Genomic DNA, 21,679 nt, shown 5'->3' on the forward strand with positions numbered 1-21,679 from the left:
GTCCTTGCTGACATCTTCCCTTCGTGCTTGGCGAAGGCTGGGCTGGGTGTGCCCCCCACGGCTCCCCCAGCCCCGACTCCGGCCTCCCTCTCTCCTCCTAAGGCGCCGGCTGTGCCCTCGACCTTGACTGCCTCGGCGGCTGTTTTCTTGCCTCCAAAGCAGCCAACAAGGGGCGGGTCGGGATCCGAGGACGAGGATGAGGCCTCTTTGCCCCCTCTGAGTCAGGTTCCTCCTTCTTCTGGCGTCTCTCCTCCTCTAGCCTCGGCGGACTTTCGCCCATACAACTGGCTTCCCCTTCCCCCCACGTGGGTTCATCAGACGGAGATGGGTAAGCTGGTGGCTTACGCTCCTGACGAGGATCGCCTGGGAGCGTGGAGGTGCCTGGACGACGTCCAGGTGCGTTTGGGATCCTGGGACAGCGGTTTCCCTGAGGTATTGTACAGGGCCAAACCCCTATCAACTCCTTCTCCGATGCCAACGAAGTTGTCCCCGACTGCTACGCTGGACTCAGTGTCTGTTTTGTTAAACAGTCCCAGAGCTACCACGTCGCAGTCCCACTCCATCGACTCCTCGGGTGACTCCCCTTGTCTGGAGTTCGCCCTGTCAGCCTACTTCCCTGGCGAACGGACGCTGAAACCGCTGGATGTAGCGTCCATGCTTGAGAAGGCCTCTGACCATGGCAAGAGCAACTTTCGATGCGTGGCGCCTCCTTCAGTGCCCTGTCGTCTACCACCCACCAGGGCCGACCCTCGTCTTTCCTCCTGCCTGTGGAGAGGCTCGGCATACCCCTCTCTCCCCCACCAGGTGCGGGAGCCGGAGCAGCGTCTGGCGGCAGCTGAGTCACTCTCCCGACAGAAACTTGCCCACCGTCTGTCTACAGTGGGCCTCGTTTCCCTCCTGCGAGACCGCCTGCACGACCTGGCCTCCACGTTTCAGGACTGTCCTCCTGAGAAGTTGCAGTAAGTAGTGCGTGCTGGCCGCCATGGTAGTCTAGACTCCGTGGTGGTCTAGTCTTCACGGTAGCCTAGTCATCACGGTAGTCTAGACGCCACGGTAGTCTAGACTCCGCGGTGGCCTAGTCTCCACGGTAGCATAGTCACCACAGTAGCCTAGACGCCACGGTAGCATAGAAGCCGCGGTGGCCTCAACGCTACCCTGGAGTATAGATCTCCACCCTGCTTCACTCCCTTCCCTAACTTTTTGTTCCCACAGCGGTATCTTGCTGACGTTAGCAGACGTAGCTGAGGGCACAGCAGGGATGATGGCTTTCGACCTCCCTCACCTTGCGAAGTCCTTTGCCAAAGCTAGGTTAGAGGCACGACAATCGGCCGCGAGGGACGTCCTGGAGGCCGCCAAGAGGGGCGTCGTCAGGGCTGAGCCCCTCTCCATGGAACTGTTTGACCCCGTGGTGACAGACCGAGTCTTCTCCTCTGTGCCGACCATCATTCAGGTCACTCCTCAGCCACCTGCTAAACCTCGTCCAGCTCCAGCTCCGACACCGGCGCAGCGTCAGATCAACTCGCACCGCCTGCCCTTTCCAAGGAAGAGGGCACAACCAGCGTACCAGCTGGGGTACAAAAAGGTGCTTCGAACTACTTCTTCCCAAGAGAAGAAGCAGCCCATCCAGTACCGCGGGACTACGGGCAACGCTACGTCCATGTCCGCCAAGCCCTCCTCCACTCAGCGGCCTCCCTACCGCAGCCGGCAAGAAAAGGGGAACTAGGCCACGCCTCGGCTGTCTCCTGGGGTGGTCCCATGCGTGGCCGCGTCACGGATGGGCGGCAAGAGTGGTCTCCAAAGGCCTCTCCTGGCCCTGGATAACTCAGCCACCGCTGCGCCTTCCTCCACAGCACTCCAAAGTTCAGCAAGTTCGGCAGTGTGTCCTACCTCACCTCAAGGAGATGCTAGAGAAGGGCGTTGTGGAGCCAGCCGAAGGGAAGGTCTTCTTGTCCCGACTGTTCACGGTTGCCAAGAAAAATTCGGACAAAACAAGACTAGTTATGGACCTGAGTGCTCTCAACAAGTTCCTGAAGCCCCAACACTTCAGGATGGTGTCGGCTGCTCATGTCCGCTCGGCTCTTCAGAAGGGAGACTGGCTAGCGTCTCCGGATCTCCAGGATGCTTACTGGCACATGCCCATCCACCCCAGGTTCAGGCGTTTCCTTGCCTTCCAAGTGGGGACGGACATGTTCCAGTTTACCAGGCTTCCTTTCGGACTCTCGTTGGCCCCAAGAGTATTCACAAAGTTACTAAAGGTGGTTGGCTGCCAAGCTAGTTTTGCAAGGAGTCGCTACCCTTATGTACCTAGACTGGTTAATACACTCTCCTACCAGGGAAGGTGTAACAAACAGTGTGTCAGTGACGTTGAAGGTTCTGGCAGATATGGGGTTTATCATCAACCTCTCCAAGTCCGCTACCACCCCTACACAACAGCTAGATTGGCTTGGTATTCGTTGGGACACTTTGATCGGCTCCCTTTTGCTGGCTGCAGACAACATCACCCGCACCCTACGTCTAGTACGTCAGGCGTACTTCTCCAGCACTTACTCAAGGAGACAGTGGGAGTCCCTCCTCGGAGTGCTAAACTTCGCCGCCCCGACTCTCCTCCTGGGGCGCCTCAAGCATCGCCGCCTGACAAAGGAGGTCAACCTCGCCATCCCCCGCCTTCACCGGGACCTTCAGCGCTCGATACCACGCCTCCTTCTCCTCGGTGGCTGAGGATGGAGCCTCACTACGGCTGACTCCGTCACCCACATTCCTCGCTAAGAATGAGCACTTGGACTCATTAATAGTCCCCATCGAGATTCCGACCCTACTAGAGTCGGGCACTCCTCACCCCCTATGCCCGGTTACGGCGTTTAAGGCCTACGTCACATGCACACAGGAGCTCTCTAAGGACCACCTGTTTTACGCCTCATGGTCCGCCAGGCCCCTGACAGCTCGTTCCTTGGCCCGCCTCCTTTACAAGATCATAGAGATTGCAGATCTGGGCCGTTCTCCGAGGGCCCACTCTATCCGTGGCCTCGCAGCTTCCCTGGCCTTCCTCAGGACACACTCAATGGAACGGATCAGGAACCTGGGGGATTGGACTTCCGCCTTGTCCTTTCGGACATGCTATCTACTCCACTCCGTCTCCCAGTAGGGGAGAGCGGGGCTAGTTGCATCGCGGGTAAGTTGCATCAGTGAGCATAAGTGGCAACTCAGCGGCTGCATTAGGGTGACAGGCGGTTCAAATGTGTGTTGGTCAGTGCGGACATCGCTGCGGCAGAGGGAGGTGGATTGCGCAAGTGCTCTTGAATTTATGAGAAATTTACTGGAATTCGGCCTTGGTAAGTAATTTTTTTCGATTTCACAATTTTTCTTGTACCTCATATATATATATATTATTAGTAACAGTGTTTTGAAAATAGCTATATAATTCTGTACTATATGCAATTATTTCTCTTACAAATTTGCATTAGAATGACCGTTAGTATATATTTAGCTGGCGATCAAATTTTGGTTGCTGTGAGGGGGCAAGTTGAATCATTCGTGACGGGGCAAGTTGAATCATGATTCAACTTGCCCCATTAGTAAATTAATTTCATTATTATAGTTAGACTATTCTTATGCATTCAACTCGTTTTATTTATTTCAGAAATGGTTCGGAACTACAAAAGAAAGACTGAACGTGGGTCAGCAACACCCCAACTAATGCAGGAGGCTGCTGATTTTGTTCGAAATAAGAATAAATCAGTGAGAGAGTCCGCACAACTGTTTGGTGTCCACTACTCAACCTTACAACGATTTATTCACAAAAGCTCTGGCAACACTGCTAAAAACAATACACATGTAGGATATGCCAAACCAAGACAAGTATTTACATGTGAGCAGGAAGAAGAATTAGTATCCTATCTGAAAACAGCAGCAGCAATTTATTTTGGTCTTTCTCCGAGAGAAGTCAAGGAACTGGCTTTCAAATGCGCCAATGAAGCAAAGATAGAAATGCCTGATAATTGGCGCAATGATAAATATGCTGGAAAAGACTGGTTTTCAGGTTTCATGAAGCGACATGGACAAGAACTCTCAATTAGACAACCTGAAGCGACAAGTTTGTCCAGAGCTACAAGTTTCAACAAGCATAATGTAGAGTTATTTTTCTCCAAGCTTTCTTCTCTCATGGATAAGTATAAATTTGAACCTCTCGACATATAGAATGCTGATGAAAGTGGAGTGACAACTGTTCAGAAACCTCGTGCAGTGGTAGCAGTTAAGGGCACAAAGCAAGTTGGCTCTCTTACCTCAGCTGAGAGAGGACAACTTGTTACATTTTGTGTTGCTGTCAGTGCCATTGGAGGGTCTGTTCCTCCCATGTTGATATTTCAACGGAAAAACTACCATGATCATTTCATAAGGGATGGCCCAGAAGGATCAATTGGAGCCTGTCACCCTTCTGGATGGATGACACAGGATAACTTCTTACTGTTTATGAAGCATTTCATTAAGCATACAAAAGCAACTGTCGAGAAACCTCTTGCTGTTGCTAGATAATCACCAATCTCATGTTAACTATGATGTTATCACATTATGCAAGGGAAATGGAGTGGTTTTGCTGTCATTTCCTCCACACTGCTCCCACAAGTTGCAGCCCTTAGATAGGTCAGTTTATGGACCTTTCAAGCGTTACCTGAGTTCAGCTCAGAATGACTGGTTACGGAGTAATCCTGGAAAAAGAATGACCATTTACGACATTCCTTCTCAAGTAAAAAAAGCTTTTCTGAGAGCTTCAACTCCCATTAACATCACGAGTGGCTTTAAAGTCAGCGGCATCAGTCCTTTGAATACAAATATCTTTGATGACTGGGAGTTTGCTCCCTCTTCAGTAACGGATCGCCCAGTGAGGCAGCAATGTGAACAGGATGCAGCCAAAGCAATGCAAGATGTCTCAGAGGTTTCAAAATCGGTAGATGAACAATGGTTTTCTTCCACTTCTGCATCAATGGAACCCCATCCTTCCTCTTCTACAGCCAGTGAACCCCTTCCTTCCACTTCAACTGCAGTAGGACCACAACCAGCAGTAGCTTCTTTCATTACTGATCAAGTTGAAACTGCAAATGTTGGTGAGTCTTCCCTTTGCCCAGAAAAAATCATGCCACATCCAAAAGCAACACCTCGGAAAAAGAAATGTAATACAGGCAGAAAAGCACATAAAAGTGCCATATTAACAGACACACCTGAAAGAAATGCTCTGTTTGCTGAAGCCATTAAGAAAAAAAACAAAAAGAATGATGTCAAAGAAAAGAAAGCCACCAAGAAAAGGAAGCAGGAGTTTTTACACAAAGTTCGATCCAAAAAACCTGTTGAAAAGTACGACATATCCAGCTCAGACGACGAAGACTGGTATTGTCTGATTTGTGTAGAACCATATTCCAATAGCAGGCCCTGGGAGAAATGGATTCAATGTAGTACATGCAGAGGATGGTCTCATGAGGAATGTTTGGGAACAGATGGAGGTATATATTATATTTGTCATAACTGTGAATCTGATGATGAATAAATTTAAGGTTCATCGGTTCAGTTTATTGTGGATTTCTATTTTCTTATCATTTAAATAAACTCTCAAAAGTTATAGTTTGTTTATGATGCAACTTGCCCCTCATACTGATGCAACTTGCCCCGCAGATGGGGTAAGTTGCATCAAATATTTTTTTAGATATATATCAAAATTAAGTATATAAGAAATGATTTTCATTAATATCTACGCATGTGAACTTGATGATGAGGTCTAGCATATTTATATACGACAACTGAATTTCACTTGAATGAATTATACACAATTCTGTAGAAGGAAATGTAAAATTTGATGCAACTAGCCCCGCTCTCCCCTACCCATGCGTGGCCATGGGTACACAGACGCCAGTGGGTCCTCTCCTACATGCTCGACTTATGGGAAGAAGAGAGACCCGGGGTCGAGAAGGAGAACACAGTAGTTCAGGAGACACCTCTTCTGACTGAGAAGGTGTTACTTGTCAGGCTCTTTTTGTATTAATAAAATTTTGTTCTGCCCTGCATGTTTTCCGCTGTCCTCCCTGGCTAGGCTCAAGCCGCTTCCAAGGTTTTAAGGCCTACACTCCGCCTTTGCCTCCCTCCGTTCCTCGTCTCATGCTAAGCTATTTCTGTGCTCAAAGCACTTGGCCAATAAGTTACCTTTTGTAGCGGCATTCCTTACCGCTAAATATTATTTATTGGCCAGTGATTTTAGCACAGACTTAGTTCCCCCCTCCTCCCTGGGCTTTCTTTCCGGCCCTTGGACTTCTCATGGGAATGAAGGCTGCCTGGCCTAGCAAAGGATGGGGTGAGGTTAACTATTGTCCCAGCACGCCGAAGGGCTGACCAATCAGAGCGCAGAGCTAGAGTAGTTATTTTACTCTAATGTGGAATCTGTATCTTTGCGGAATATTTCTACCCCCACGCCAACCGCTCGGTGCGGTGGGACCTTGGCGGAAGGTAGAATAATGGATACTAAGCTATTTCTGTGCTCAAATCACTGGCCAATAAATAATATTTAGCGGTAAGGAATGTCGCTACAAAAGGTAACTTATTACTTTTCACACATCTTGCATATTACACTAGTTAGTGATACCGGTCTGTAATGTTACCTTCTCACCCATGGTTGTCCACTTTTGCTGGCTGCGTCAGCTTCGTTGTCAGGGTCCAGAGCACACAGGAGCACATCAGCACGAGGCACACAATGGGGGGTGGGTGGCGGGCACCGCCGGACAGAGAAACACCAGCTTACTCACGTCCTTTACTGAGTCCTCAGTTCACAGTACATCACAGGGCAGCCTCCACACACACACACACACACAGGGCACTTAGGCATTCCACAGGCGTCCTCAGGTGCGGGTACAACAGACCACAGCAGCAGGCAGCACGTCTAGATTAACAGAGCGTGCCGGGAACCTGTGTCTCCCAGTCTTGCCTTGCACATAACATAACATAACATAAATAATAGGATAACAAAGGGCCACCAGGGCCCATCTAGGTTATCCTGTATCAGTCGCACAGCGACCTCGTCATCAGTACTTAAAGATACACTTACAAGTACACAATACATTATATACTAATTCTAAATATTTGGCCCATTAACAGGGCTAAGTCCTGCAGCGAAATCCTCTACAATTTGTGGTCCCCATACATGGGGATCATGTCTTGTTTAACTATAGTAAATTTCTTATAAAAACTATCATGCAGTGCTATACATAATTATAAATCTAATAAATTTAAGTGCTTATCTAATCTGTTTTTAAACATTGTCAAACTAGTGCTATTTACAACCGTCTCTGGCAATGCATTCCAGAAGTCTACCACTCTATGACTAAAGAAATATTTTCTTATATCTAACCTGCAGCCTTGCTTTCTAATCTTCCTGCCATGATTTCTAGTCCTATTTCCCTCCTCTAAGGTAAAGAAAGATCTCACATCTATGTAGTTTGTATCTGAGAACATTTTAAATAACTCTATCATATCCCTCTTATACATCTCCTCTCAAATGAAAACATGTTTAATTCCTTTAATCTATCTCTATACTCCAGGCGCTTTAATGCTGGTATCATCCTAGTTGCTCTTCTCTGAACTGCTTCTAACATGTTGATATCCTGCCTATAGTGGGGTGACCAGGCCTGTATGCAATACTCTAAATGGGGCCTAACATAGGAATTATATAAGCTACGCACCACTTCCTTACTTTTATAACTAACATTTCTATTTATAAAACCCAGGATCCTATTTGCCCTATTTCTTGCTTCTAAACATTGCTTTGAAAATTTCATAGTCCTGTCTATCACTACTCCTAAATCCTTTCCTTCCTCTACTGCCTCTAGCCAACATCCCTCCATCTCATAGTTAAAGTTTGTGTTGTCTTTACCTAAATGCATAACCTGACACTTTTAGAATTAAACTCCATCTGCCACCTGTCTGCCCATGCTATCAGCCTGTCCAGGTCTCGTTGTATTCTGTAATTGTCCTTTTCACCCTGTACTGCACATGCTATCTTAGTATCATCTGCAAACTTTGATACTTTGCTACTAATTCCTATATCTAAATCGTTAATGTACACCAAGAAAAGAAGAGGTCCTAGCACTGATCCTTGGGGTACCCCACTAACCACTTCCTTCCACTCAGACATTGCCCCATTTAATACTACTCTCTGTTTCCTATCAGAAAGCCATTCACTAATCCAATCAACTAACCTACCCCTATCCCATGTAGTCTCAATTTGTACACTAGCCTCCTATGCGGTACCTTATCAAACGCCTTGCTAAAATCTAGATATATAACATCTATGCTATTTCCATCATCTAACTCCTTGGTAATATATTCTAAGATATCGAGCAAATTTGTAAGACAGGACCTCCCTGATCTAAAGCCATGTTGGGTATCTCTAATTAATCTATTCTCATTTAAATGCTCCCAAATACTACCCTTAATGATTTTCTCTAGTATCTTACATACTATACTAGTTAAACTGATCGGTCTATAATTATTCGCATCATCCTTCCTACCTTTTTAAATATTGGAGTAACATTAGCTAACTTCCAGTCCTGAGGTATCTCAGCAAACCTAAGTGATCTTTCAAAGATTAACTTAAGTGCTTCAGAAATACTGTCTACACCCTCCCTAAGTACTCTGGCATGTAGCTCATCAGGACCACTAGCTTTCCTATCGTCTAGTTCAAGAATAAATTTCCTAATAATTCCCGGTTTTATATCAATATTTTCTAAAGCTCTTAAACTACTCGTCGCACTGTTTGTAACAGGATTTCCTATTCTTTCCTAGTAAATACTGAAGAAAATTGTTCATTCAATAATTCTACTATGTCTTCATTTTGATCCACTACTACACCATCTTTTCTGAGTGGTCCAATCCTATCCTTATTTCTTTTATCACTGACCTTGTAATAACTATATAATTTTTGGGATCTTTACTCCCAGCTCTAGCTAGTTTTATCTCTGCCTGCCTTTTACTTTTTTATAACCTTACTCAAATCATCCCTGACCTGTCTGTACCTAATCAAATCTACATCTTCCCACTTTTCTGCAACTCTCTGTATGCCCTCTTCTTCTCTCTGATCTGGCTACCTATCTCATGAGTCCACCATAATGGCTTCCTGTTTCTCTGCCTTATATCTTTGTAAGGGATACACTGCATCACTATACCCTTTACTACAACCTTAAAAATATCCCACATCTCCTGTGCAGTTTTATTTCCAAAACTATCTTCCCAGTTTACCTCTCCTAATAACTGACGTAACCTACCATAATTGCCTTTCTGATAGTTTGGGACTCTAGTCTTATTCACTATATTATCCCTACTGGAATTAATGATAAATCTAATTATATGATGGTCACTGTTTGCTAAAGTCTCTCCTACCTCAACTTCCTTTAAACAATGCTCAATATTTGTTAGTACTATGTCTAAAACCTTCCTCCCCCTAGTAGGTTTATCTACCATCTGCACTAAATAGTTATCCTGAAAACTTTCCATAAACTTATTTTCACTAGCATCTCCTACCATCCTCTCCCAGTTTACTGACTTAAGATTAAAATCCCTAAGATAATTGTCTGACTAGTACACCCCCTATTTATCTCATCTACCATAAGGTTGTCTACATCTGCTGACTGGTTAGGTGGCCTATAAAAAGCTCCTACTCTAATAACCTTACTTTTGTTTACTCTAACATCCAGCCATAAGGACTCTACTCTGTTATCTACCTTAATACCATTAACCTGACTGGAAATGAAGGATTTTTTTTACATAAATAACTACTCCTCCGCCTATCCTACCAATTCTCTGGTGTAAATACATGTATCCATCTACTTCATATTCTTTCCTATTTTCCCTAAACTTTTCCTCATTTACCCATGCCTCTGTGACACGCGCTCGCTTGCAGACTGCTGCCTCATGCCATGTGCTAACACTCACAAAGCACAGACACACCCATTCGTAACAACTGCCCCCCCCCTTACAAAAAGATCGACCCGACCTTCCTCACACTATAAAACAGAAAGGCAAAATGCATACAAAATAAATTAGAACATTTAGGACAGTTCAAAATTTCTCAGATACACAGGAGGCCGGCAGTGACGGACAGGGCGAGCAGCAGTCTCAACCACCAGCTGGCTGCCTATGCATCACCGCCCACTGCTTCCTCAACCTCCTTGGGGACGTCCTCCATCGCTTCCGGGACGCGAAATTTTTTTTCCAAAACGATTTGGAGTGTGGGGGCGGGGCTTAAGTGTTGCGTGTGTGGAGAAAACGAATTTTATGGTTAACTTAATGATAATATTTTATTAACAATCTCTCTCTCTCTCTCTCTCTCAATTATTGTCTCTCGCACAAATATTGCCTTCCTCCACTCCTATGAAACTTCTTTCTGCCACCAAACAAGTTTACACATCAGGAACATCCACTCTACCACTATGTTTCCTCTATACAATACTTAAATATTTCTGGAGTTGTTCCATCAGTACTTAGTTTTACAACATCATAACCTAGATATTTTCTCTACTTTTGCTCTCTCAATCTCTTTCTGCACACAAGCTCACTTTCTATACCTGCTCCCATACCCATACAGTACTTAGCTTCCTCAGTGGTGTTCGGACTCTCATTCCTTAAAAATTTTAGATGATTCTTCCATACTCCAGTGTCCAGCCACTTCTACTTCACCTACAAACTTACCATGTTATTCTTCTTTCTCTCTCTCTCTCTCTCTCTGAAATAACACATTTCCCCTTGCCAAAAATCATGTGGTTTTTTACCCCCAATGTTCCATCAAAGGATTTGCTGAGAGGGGAAGGGATGAACCCCCCCCCCTAGATTCGCCCCTGCTATCACTTCAAAAGTTGTTTTAATCAGTCTGATTTCCATGATTTGGATAATGAGTTTTGGTTGGGTATATTACTTATAACCAAATACATACGATGTGACAGAAATATATATATATATATATATATATATATATATATATATATATATATATATATATATATATATATATATATATAAGAAAACAAACACTTGGAGTGGAACTCTTATACTATGACTAATAAACTTAATGAGTACATTTCAGATATAAGGTAAAATTGTTTGAAACATACCTTTCAAGGCATGGCACACGAGAGAAGGAAATTTTCTGATGTCTTATTTGTGATGACGGTACCTGCTCTTGATTTAAACAGATAATAAGACATGAAGTAGGAGTGTTTGAAAAAATACCTTCAAAGTATAATACACGAGAGAAGGAAATCTTTTGATATCTGCGTGTTAACAGTCGTGCTTGTGATGACGGTACCTGTTTTGTACGCGTGAGAAACGACGCGATCTATAGAAAACTAGCAAGAGTGACTATTGCATTACCTGTCACGTATCCACAGAGTTCCTCTCCAGTAGTGTACCACAGGAGATACGTCTACCCCAAAGTTGAGAACCCTTCATTTAGTTATAGATATACATTCCATATCACAAAAGAGAGAGAGAGAGAGAGAGAGAGAGAGAGAGAGAGAGAGAGCGTGTGATTGTTAATAAAATATTATCATTAAGTTAACAATAAAATTCGTTTTCTCTACACACGCATCACTTAAGCCCCGCCCCCACACTCCAAATCGTATGAGAAAAAAAAATTTCGCTTCCGGGACATCTTCTTCGGCACTTCCTTCCTCCTCGTGCTCATCTGAACCCCAGAAGAAGCAACCAGGGCCGTGGTAGCACCACAAGCGGTCCGCGTGCACTATCAACGCCCGCTAGTTGTGACCTCTCCTAGTCTTGTATGTGACCGCCGAGGACATGGCCACGACGATATAGGGCCCCTCCCAGGGGCTCTGCAGCTTCTGCGAGAGGCCACGCCTGCGTCGGGGGTTGTGCAGCCACACCCTGTCCCCCTCTGCATACCTGGCGTCTCGAATGCGGCGGTCGTGCAGCTCCTTCATAGCGCGAGTCGCCGTCCTCAGCTTGCCGCGCACCTCACGATGGGCCTCCGCGAGCCGCTCTTGCAAGGCGGTGGCGAAGCCCGAGTCCACAGTAGGGAGATGCACGTCAGGTGGGTGCTCGGTGGCCAAGTCCACGGGCAGGCGGAGCTCCCGACCGAACATCAGACAGGCATGAGTGTGCTCGGTCGCCTCGTGCACTGCGGAGCGGTAAGCCATCAGCATGGCGGGCAACTTAACGTCCCAATCGTCCTGCCCCGCCCCGCAGTACTTCGCTAGCTGTTGCAGAAGGGTCCGGTTGAACCTTTCCACCATCCCGTCACTCTTGGGGTGGAGAGGCGTGGTCCGAGTCTTGTGTATCCCCAGCAGAGTGCAACACTCGCTGAAGACACGAGACTCGAATTCCCGGCCCTGGTCACTGTGCAGCTCGGCTGGCACACCAAAACGGGCGAAGAATTCACTCACTAACACTTCTGCCACTGTCTCTGCCTCATGGTTCGGGAGCGCATACGCTTCAGGCCACTTGTAAAATAATCCATGGCCACACATATATATAACGATTTCCACGGGGAGTAACGTGAAACGGCCCGACTATATCAATAGCCACTCGCTCCATGGGCGCTCCCACTGTGTACAACTGCAACGGAGCACGGTTTTTGCGGGCGGGCCCCTTCATAGCACTACACACGTCACACGCCCTGCACCACTCACGCACGTCACTTCGCATGCCCATCCAGTTCAGGAGGTCTGTAGGCACGCATCAGGACTCCTTCCTGATAATAAAAAACAAGGGAATTTAGACATATCCTTTGTCTCACTGGCAAGATGTGTGATCTTAGCCAAAGTGAGATCCTGTTCCTGAGCATTAATCAAATTCTCCTTTGAAATGATGTTATTGTACAAGTTGTCAGTAGAAGCAGTCATTGGTGGAGGAGGTGGTGAAGGGGCAGGGGACTTAGACTGAGACCTGGTGACTGCACACATATATATAACACTGGGAAGAAGTGAGGGGATGTTTCGTCCAGGATCTTAGTGGGACTTTCTTTTAAGGGGAGACTCAAGAACAATTAAGTTTGGAACAGCCAAGTTACCCGCAAGATCGTTACCCAGTACAAGATGTACCCTCGGTATTGGCAGTTCACCAGGTTTAATGGCTACCTCAACCTCTCCTGAAATGAACGGGCACTGTAAGCTAATGTTAGCCACGGGATAGGAGAGCTGTGATTCGAGACCTGTAAGGATCACCTTCTCCCCAGTGAAAGCCTGTTTGATGTTAGGGATGACATCTTCCCTTAAGATGGATTGGGCAGCACCTGTATCACGCAGAACCTTGACATTTATTGCCTTGTCTTTACCATCAGTCAGGGACACTTTACCTTGATATGTGTATGAGTCATAAAGTTCTAGAGGAGAGTTGACAGGGTTAGCTAGGGCCACTGGTTTCTTGTTCTCAAAGGTGTTAGGTTTAGGGGCCACAAAGGATGTTGACGTGTCCGCCGTGGTGGTTAGACGTATCGCTCTGCCGCTCCGCTGCTACAACCTTTTCCACTGCTTTTCTCATTATGGATGAGACACTTCTGAAATCAATCCTTGCTTCACAAGAACAAGGATTCCGCAGTGCACTAGAAATTTTTATCAAGCAAATGGACGACAAAATCAAGGCTCTTCATAGTGCAGTTGGTGATGCAACAAGGAGCCTAGAGTTCACCCAAAAAGAAGTGGACGACCTTAAACAAGAAATGCAGGTTAAAGAAATTCAAGACAAGACCAACAAGGAAACCATCAAAACCTACGCGATGAATTAGAAGCGAATGGAAAGCATATAAAAGAGCTTGAAGACAGATGCAATTACCAGGAGGACTACAACCGCAGAAACAATTTGCAAATCACCGGCATTGATGAACAACCTGGCGAAACCTGGGAACAAACTGCTATTCAAGTGACAAAGCTGCTCGAGACCAAGATGGAACTACCCAACATCGAATTGGAACGAGCGCATAGAGTGGGCCAGCCTAATGTCCATCGGAGCCGGCCAATTATCGCTCGTTTCATCAGGTTTCGAGACCGAGAAGCCGTGATGAGGAACGTCACCAAACTGCGTGGAACCAAAGTCTACATCAATGAAGATTTGTGTCCTGCTTCCCAAGCTATTAAGAAAGCACAAATGCCACATTTAAAACAAGCTAAAAGTGAAGGAAAAGTGGCTTATTTTAGGCATACAAAGCTCATCATTAAGGAAAGGTCAAGTGCGCCTGCGCATGGATTACCAGTGCAGGCAACAGGGAGACGTGGTTCACCACCTCACACACCTCTTTGAGGCGGCACCACCGGAGGTGAACCGGTTGGTGTTGCCCACACACTTGTGAGTGGTGGCGGTGGGAACTCTGGCGCTGCTCCTGTCCTCGTTCCTGCTCGTGATGGGGATGCTGACGCCGGTGGGAGTTCTGCCCATGGCAGCGTTGCTGACGTGACAGCAGCTGGCGTATGGAGACTTCCTACCGGTAAGGACGTACGTGGAAGTAGTTCTGCTACAGCTGGTGTTACTGCTGGTGCTGCTATCGGTGGTGCCGGTGGTGCTGGAGTGCCTACGCGTACCGGTAGTGTGAGCACCTTAGGCCCAGCACAGCGGATCACGAGAACATCATCGCGTTCATTTAAGAAATAACTAATATTTTGTAATTCTAATCCATTATGATAGATCAATTACTTTTTCCTTTTGCTAATTTGAGTAATGATGAATTGCTGAATGTACTAACTGAAAGTGAATATCATAGCTTTCCACTCAATGTAATCAATAGCTTACAGTTTGAAGAATTCAATTTTGATACTAATCTTTTGAATGATCATGTATTGAATGTACCAAAATGTAATTACTATTTTTGTGATGACACTTTTCCATATGAAGTATCCAGTGACTGTTTGAAATTGCTGTCTTACAACATCTGTAGCATACCCTCTCATTTAGATGCTTTTTTAAACCAGTTCATTGATCGACTTGAATTTGACTTTGATGTTATCGGCCTCTGTGAGACACGTCTGACAAATTCGCTTAGCCCACTATATAATATAAGTAAGTACACTGCTTATCACAGTTGTAAAAATACCAAGGAGGAGGAGTTGTAATTTATCTTTACAATAACTTTACAGGATTAGAATTACATGATTTTACACTGCAGACACCCCACATTGAGTCACTATTTATAAAAGTTATACAACCATTTACATATATTGTCGGCATAATTTACCGGCCACCTAATGTTAGCTTCAACGAAGTTTTATCATCTTTTGAAAATATTGCAGAACAGCTAGCAAATGAGAAGCTCCCTTGTTACTTGATGGGAGATTTTAATATAAATCTCTTCAGTAAAAATAATCAGATGTATAACCTAATTAATATGTTTTATTCTTATCATTTCTTTCCTGTAATTACCAAGCCCACTAGAGTCACCAGAAATTCTGCGACTTTGATAGACCATATATGGACTAACAATCTGCACAACCATCAAGTAAGTGGCATTTTCCATAATTCCATTAGCGACCATTTTCCTATATTTTGTATACTTAATGTTGATACTAAAATAAATTCCAGTAACTATTCCAAAATCACTTTCAGGACTTGTCAATTGATCTTTTCAAACAAGGCTTAGCTGCTTACAAATGGTCAGACATAATGACTCTTAATGATGTGAATGCAAGTTTTCCTAGTTATATGAAACATTTCAATAATCTTTATGATCAGCATTTTCCACTTCAACAGTATAATTGCCAAATAAAACATCTAGACAAGCCTTATATAACACAAGGCATAAAAAATTCTATTAAGCATCGTAACAAGCTACAAAAACTCTATGCAAAATGGCCACTTACTTATGAAAAATCATTTAAGCAATATAGAAACATGCTCACCTCGCTAATAAGAACAGCCAAAGAAAACTATTATAAAAGTGAACTCGAGGATAACTCAGGTAATCCTAAAAGGACATGGGAAACATTTTTAAGTTGCTCTTTACGCCAGGAAGTAGTGATTGGGATGTTATAATGTCTGGCTATCTCAGTCCAATCAACCTTGCGTACAGTCTGTAACTGCTCGTAGCTTGGATTCTCTACGAATCCTGCGAGGTTGAAGGGACACTCAGCCATGATGAAAAGTAACGTAAAGAATTTAGATTTCTAAAGGTTAAGAATTAATCACAGTTATTTAGGACGAGAAATAATTGATGTGGCGAGGAACGTAATCAACACTCCTTGTAGCATTGACACGTGAACCCAAGATGTATTAGACTAAGACAGGGGTTCTCAAACTTTTTAACTCGTCGACCCCCCAGTGAGACTTCAAAATTTTCATCGACCCCCTAGCTTTAAATTAAAGAAAAAAAAAAAATACCAATGTCAAAAGCAATAGTAGTAGTAGTAGTAGTAGTAAGTAGTAGTAGTAGAAGTAGTAGTAGTAGTGGTAGTAGTAAGAAGAAGAAGAAGAAGAAGAAGAAGAAGAAGAAGAAGAAGAAGAAGAAGAAGAAGAAGAAGAAGAAGAAGAAGAAGAAGAAGAAGAAGAAGAAGAAGAAGAAGAAGAAGAAGAAGAAGAAGAAGAAGAAGAAGAAGAAGAAGAAGAAGAAGAAGTAGTAGTAGTAGTAGTAGTAGTAGTAGTAGTAGTAGTAGTAGTAGTAGTAGTTGACATGCGGTACGTATTATAAAATCGTTAAACACAGTATGAAAATATGTCGAAGTGTACGAGTATATGCAACTTAATTCTCAGTGCAACATACCTTTTCCTCCTTCAATGTTGACATCATTAATGTGAAGGATGTGCCTGATGGGCCTCAACAAGGATGCTGATTTTAGGTTGCAGGTTGGTGAGCTTCAGCCGTAGGTCGCCTCGTTCTTCCAAGCTTAGTCTGTTCCTCTGCTTTGTTAAGACTGCATTTGCATGACTGAAACCAGCTTCAACCATGTATGAACTTGGGAAAGCAAGTAAAATGGCTCAACCACTGCACAAAGCTGAGGATATTTAGCAACGTTGTTCTCGTTGATCCAGAATTCACGGAGGCCTTTTCTTCTGAACAAGGCACTTGCTTCCAGGTCCACAGTCATGTCAATGAATTCTTCCTTCAAGTGTAATGGAATGTCTGCATTCCCTATCTCAACATCAAACGGTGTTAGGATCCATTCAGGCACATTCATTTTCTCCAGGTCTTCAAAGCGCACTTTAAAGTCTTCAATTAAATTCTCCAGATGAGTTATGTATGTTTCTAGGTCACCATCAGAAATTTTTTCACTTTGTACCTGTTGTAAGTTTGAAAAATACTGAAAATCTCTACGGGCCAGTGAAGCTTTGAAAAAGGTCTTCTTAGCAGCTACAGCAGCCATTATGTCTATTACACACAATTTTCAATGCGTCACAATAATCAATTCACGGACCAGTTACGGGAGCTAAGAGTACACTGAATGCGAGAGCAGCGAGACAGCGAGATGTGTGGGTGGGGTGGGGTGGGGCGGGGAATACGCTCGCTCACTCAGTACAGGACAGAGACAGGAATGCTTCCTGTACGGACCCTGGTACGGGCACAGTAGAGGTGCGAGACAAGGAAGATTGGTTGAATGTAGTGTTGCCAGCACTGCTAAAATTTCCTATTGTTTGAAATCAATAAATTATGTTTTTTTTTTTTATTTAATGGTGCCCGATATTCTTCAGATGTTTACAAATTATAATCTGGGATTTCTAGTCGGGGGCTTCAAAGGTCCCTTCGACTCCAGCAGTACCATTTACTGACTCTTCGATTATTCATCGACCCCCTTTCGACCCCCTGGATATTCATCGACCCCTTGGATGGTCCCATCGACCCCTGGGGGTCGATATCGACCACTTTGAGAACCCCTGGACTAAGAGGTGAACGCACTTCAGTCTTGAAATCATTGACGTAGCGCGGGAGGCTTTTAAAACCCAGAATCGTGACGTCAGCATGTCAACCAACTAGGACAGATTTCAATTGTGGAATATAGGTGTTTCGCATATTTCTTTTATTTGAGTTGTTATTTTTTAGCATCTTGGTTACCAAGTTTAGTAGATATGCCACTAACAATATTTTACGTTTCTTAGTGATTTGCACGAAAATATGGGGATATGCCACCACCTCTACCATATGTTTTAATTTAAACTACCACCACATACTTACAATATTTGCACCTCCAACTTAGTATTAGCTTCACCAGCATCTACTGTGATCGTTTCACATGCATAGCACATACCACTTACTTTACTAGAACCACTACCATACCACATTCTTCACTAGAACCAAGATGTATTAGACTAGAACCACCACCACTTACTTTACTAGAACCTAGTATTACCACCACCACTTATTTACTACAAACACCACCACCACTTACAAAATATCTACACAGTTTCTTACCTTTAAATGCTGGTGGATGGCATATTCCGTGGCATCTGTGTCCTCGTGATGGCAGATTCTGATCCTGTTTTAAATTTCTCACAGTTCGTGGAACTGGCAAATTTAAAAGCTCGTACTTCAGATTTCATTCAATCTGGGCTGAACTAAAATGTCGTTCACAGACCACAGCATACTTAATATCAATATGGTCTGAACGGAAACACTTATGGATCCACTGTCTAGCAAGATTATCATTAGATGGGAATTTATGGTATCTTAGGTTGCTGTCCTTACTAGGTGTACATCCGATTACAGCGCACACTATTGCTTTACCCATTTAACTATTAATATCGTAATACAAAGCCCATGAAAAGTACACAATTGCTGATAAAATCTGCCACACGTGAACACACCACCACACTAAACGTAAACAATACACAGCGGTTCCAATAATGCCGAAGTGCGTTCACCTCTTAGTCTAATACATCTTGCGTGAACCGAATTAAATCTTAACGAGTGTTTAACTCAGTAAGAACGTAGCTTTGTGATGAGAGTGATCACAAAGCTCGCGAAGGAGATTGTTAACTCGAAAGGTTAACGAGGCATGATTACAGATTTGAGTAAACACTGAAACACTTAGGTGTCCCGATGAAGTACAACATCCGAATGAATGAGTGGGTGCTCCTGCCTAAGACACACCGAGGATGGATCAACTGTACTTGTGTGCTTTCTTCAATAACCCACGGTAACTATTCACTAAAAAATGCCACATAACAAAATATATGGAGAGAGAGAAGGTTGAACGACAAGTAAAACCTGCTTCCTATCTGCCACTAGGTGTCCTGTCACGGTCGCAGGGAAGCCCAGTCTGCTTTGTTCCACAGCCAGATGGTGCGGGTGGTGGCCTCGTCCTGAGCCACGCCTCTCTCTCTCTCTCTCTCTCTCTCTCTCTCTCTCTCTCTCTCTCAGCACATAATGTGCATAACTTCAAGGAAAAACTAGATAAATGGAGATATGGAGACAGGACACTATGAGCCCGGCTCGAACACTCTACAATACAACTAGGTAAATACACACACACACACACACACACACACACACTACACCGCGTAGTGTAGTGGTTAGCACGCTCGACTCACAATCGAGAGGGCCGGGTTCGAATCCCGGCGCGGTGAGACAAATTGGCAAGCCTCTTAATGTGTAGTCCCTGTTCACCTAGCAGTAAATATGTACGGGATGTAACTCGAGGGGTTGTGGCCTCGCTTTCCCTGTGTGTGGAGTGTGTTGTGGTCTCAGTCCTACCCGAAGATCAGTCTATGAGCTCTGAGCTCGCTCCGTAATGGGGAAGACTGGCTGGGTGACTAGCGGGCGACCGAGGTGAATTACACACACACACACACACACACACACATCTTTTTAAACAATTCCAAACATAATCAACTTTATCAACTGAACAATTTAAATGAAGAAGTAAGAACACAGTAAATTTCAAACACAAATTAAGACCCCTAAGAACTGACTGACCTGCTTGAAGACGTGACGCTGCTGTCCCTCGCTGAGCTGCTCAAGGCCAGGCTGGGAGGGGTTGGAGGGTAATGTTGCTTAGCGGAGAAGGGACCAAGGTTGGAGCAGCAGGGACAAGACAGGACTAGTGCATTGAACTCTTTCACTGCAATACGTAACAATGAACTGCACCAAAAGTAATATGTGAAATCTTTTAAACAAGCATAAGAAAGGGGACAGGAGAGAATATATTTTGCAATTTATACCGAGTTTATAGATTCAATGTAGCTGTAGAACAAGTAACAATACCTCACAGTGATAAACAACTCAAGAAAGGTGTGGCCTTCGCTGCGACTACTGCCTCCGTCCTGGCCACGTAGCTGACTCCTGTTACTCCCGTGCAGCTGAGGCAAGACAAGAAAGACTAATCAGGGCGCTCCTGTCAGAAAGGCAGTTGCTCCCTGGATATACCGCGCCCACTCCCCCGACAAGCTGCACCCCTCCATCACGGACACCCAGCCCAGCAGTACGGAGCGCGGAACGACGTCACTCCACACACATATTTCTAGTAGGACAACCATGACACCCAGTAGCCTCAGAATCCTGTCGTCAAATGTACGTGGATTCAGAACGAATGTCGGCGAGTTGACCCACGCAGCTCTCAAGAACAAGGCTGACATAGTGGTGGCCGTCGAGACGTTCCTGAATGACAGCTGCGTCACAACATGCGACAGGATACCTGGCTATACTCACTGGGTGCGGAGGGACAGAACAGCCGGGCAAGGCGGTGGTATAGCTTTGTGCCACCGTGAAGGTCTACAGCTGCAGCTATTGCCCGTCACAGTTCCTGAGGAGATGGAAATGCTATTTTTCCGCCTTCTCCTCGCTGACAGGACTGCTGTGCTGCTCTGCCCTCTCTACCGCCCCAATGGCAACAAGGCGCCCCACTCTCCTTCCTCACGGACCAACTGGACACAATCATGGCCACCCACAGCTGTCAGAATACCATTATTGTGGGGATTTAAACCAGCACCTGGTGAACCGAGCCTACACAGAGCTCATAACGGTCCACGGGCTCACCAACCACGTGACTTTCTCCACGCACGCGCGTGGTGCCTCCCTCGACCCTGTCCTGACCGATCTGCCGGCAGACTCTGTGCAGTGCTACCAACTTGACAAGGTTGGTAGCTCTGACCACAATGCGGTCCTCTGTGAAGTTGGTCTTAACCCAGCAAGTGAGGAAGGAAGCCAGCGCACCATCTGGCTATGGGAGAAGGCTAACTGGCGGGGGCTCAGGGCAGAGTTAGCCTCCACCAACTGGGAATCCACGTTCACAGATGACATGAACCACAACGTGGCAACCCTCACCTCCCTTATCATATCAGCACAAGCCAGGCACGTCCCTCACAGGGCATATAGAGTCGATCCACGAGACCAGCCGTGGTTCGGCTACAGGTGCCGGCAAGCTGCTGATGCCAAGTACAAGGCCTGGACTCGTCTGAAGCGTCGTCCCTCCAGGCGCCACAAGGCCCAGCACCGCGCTGCTTGCAAAAACATGGCGAGAGTGGCTACATGGGCGAGGCAGAGGTGGGAGTTAAGTCTACGGAGGAAGCTTGCCAGTAACCAAACTGATCCCAAGCAATGGTGGTCCCTTGTGAAGCAGCGGCAGGGCACAGTCACACAGGAGAGGATCCCGCCCTAAAACAGCCTCTGGCAACTTGGCAGTTGCCAACCAAGACAAGGCTGAACTCCTGGCAGCACACTTCAGCGGGAGAATGACGACTGAGGAGCCTGACAGTCAGCCTCCACAACTAACCCGCCTGTGTG

The sequence above is a fragment of the Portunus trituberculatus genome, chromosome 21, assembly GCF_017591435.1.
Source record: "Portunus trituberculatus isolate SZX2019 chromosome 21, ASM1759143v1, whole genome shotgun sequence".
In the NCBI taxonomy this organism is placed as follows: domain Eukaryota; kingdom Metazoa; phylum Arthropoda; class Malacostraca; order Decapoda; family Portunidae; genus Portunus; species Portunus trituberculatus.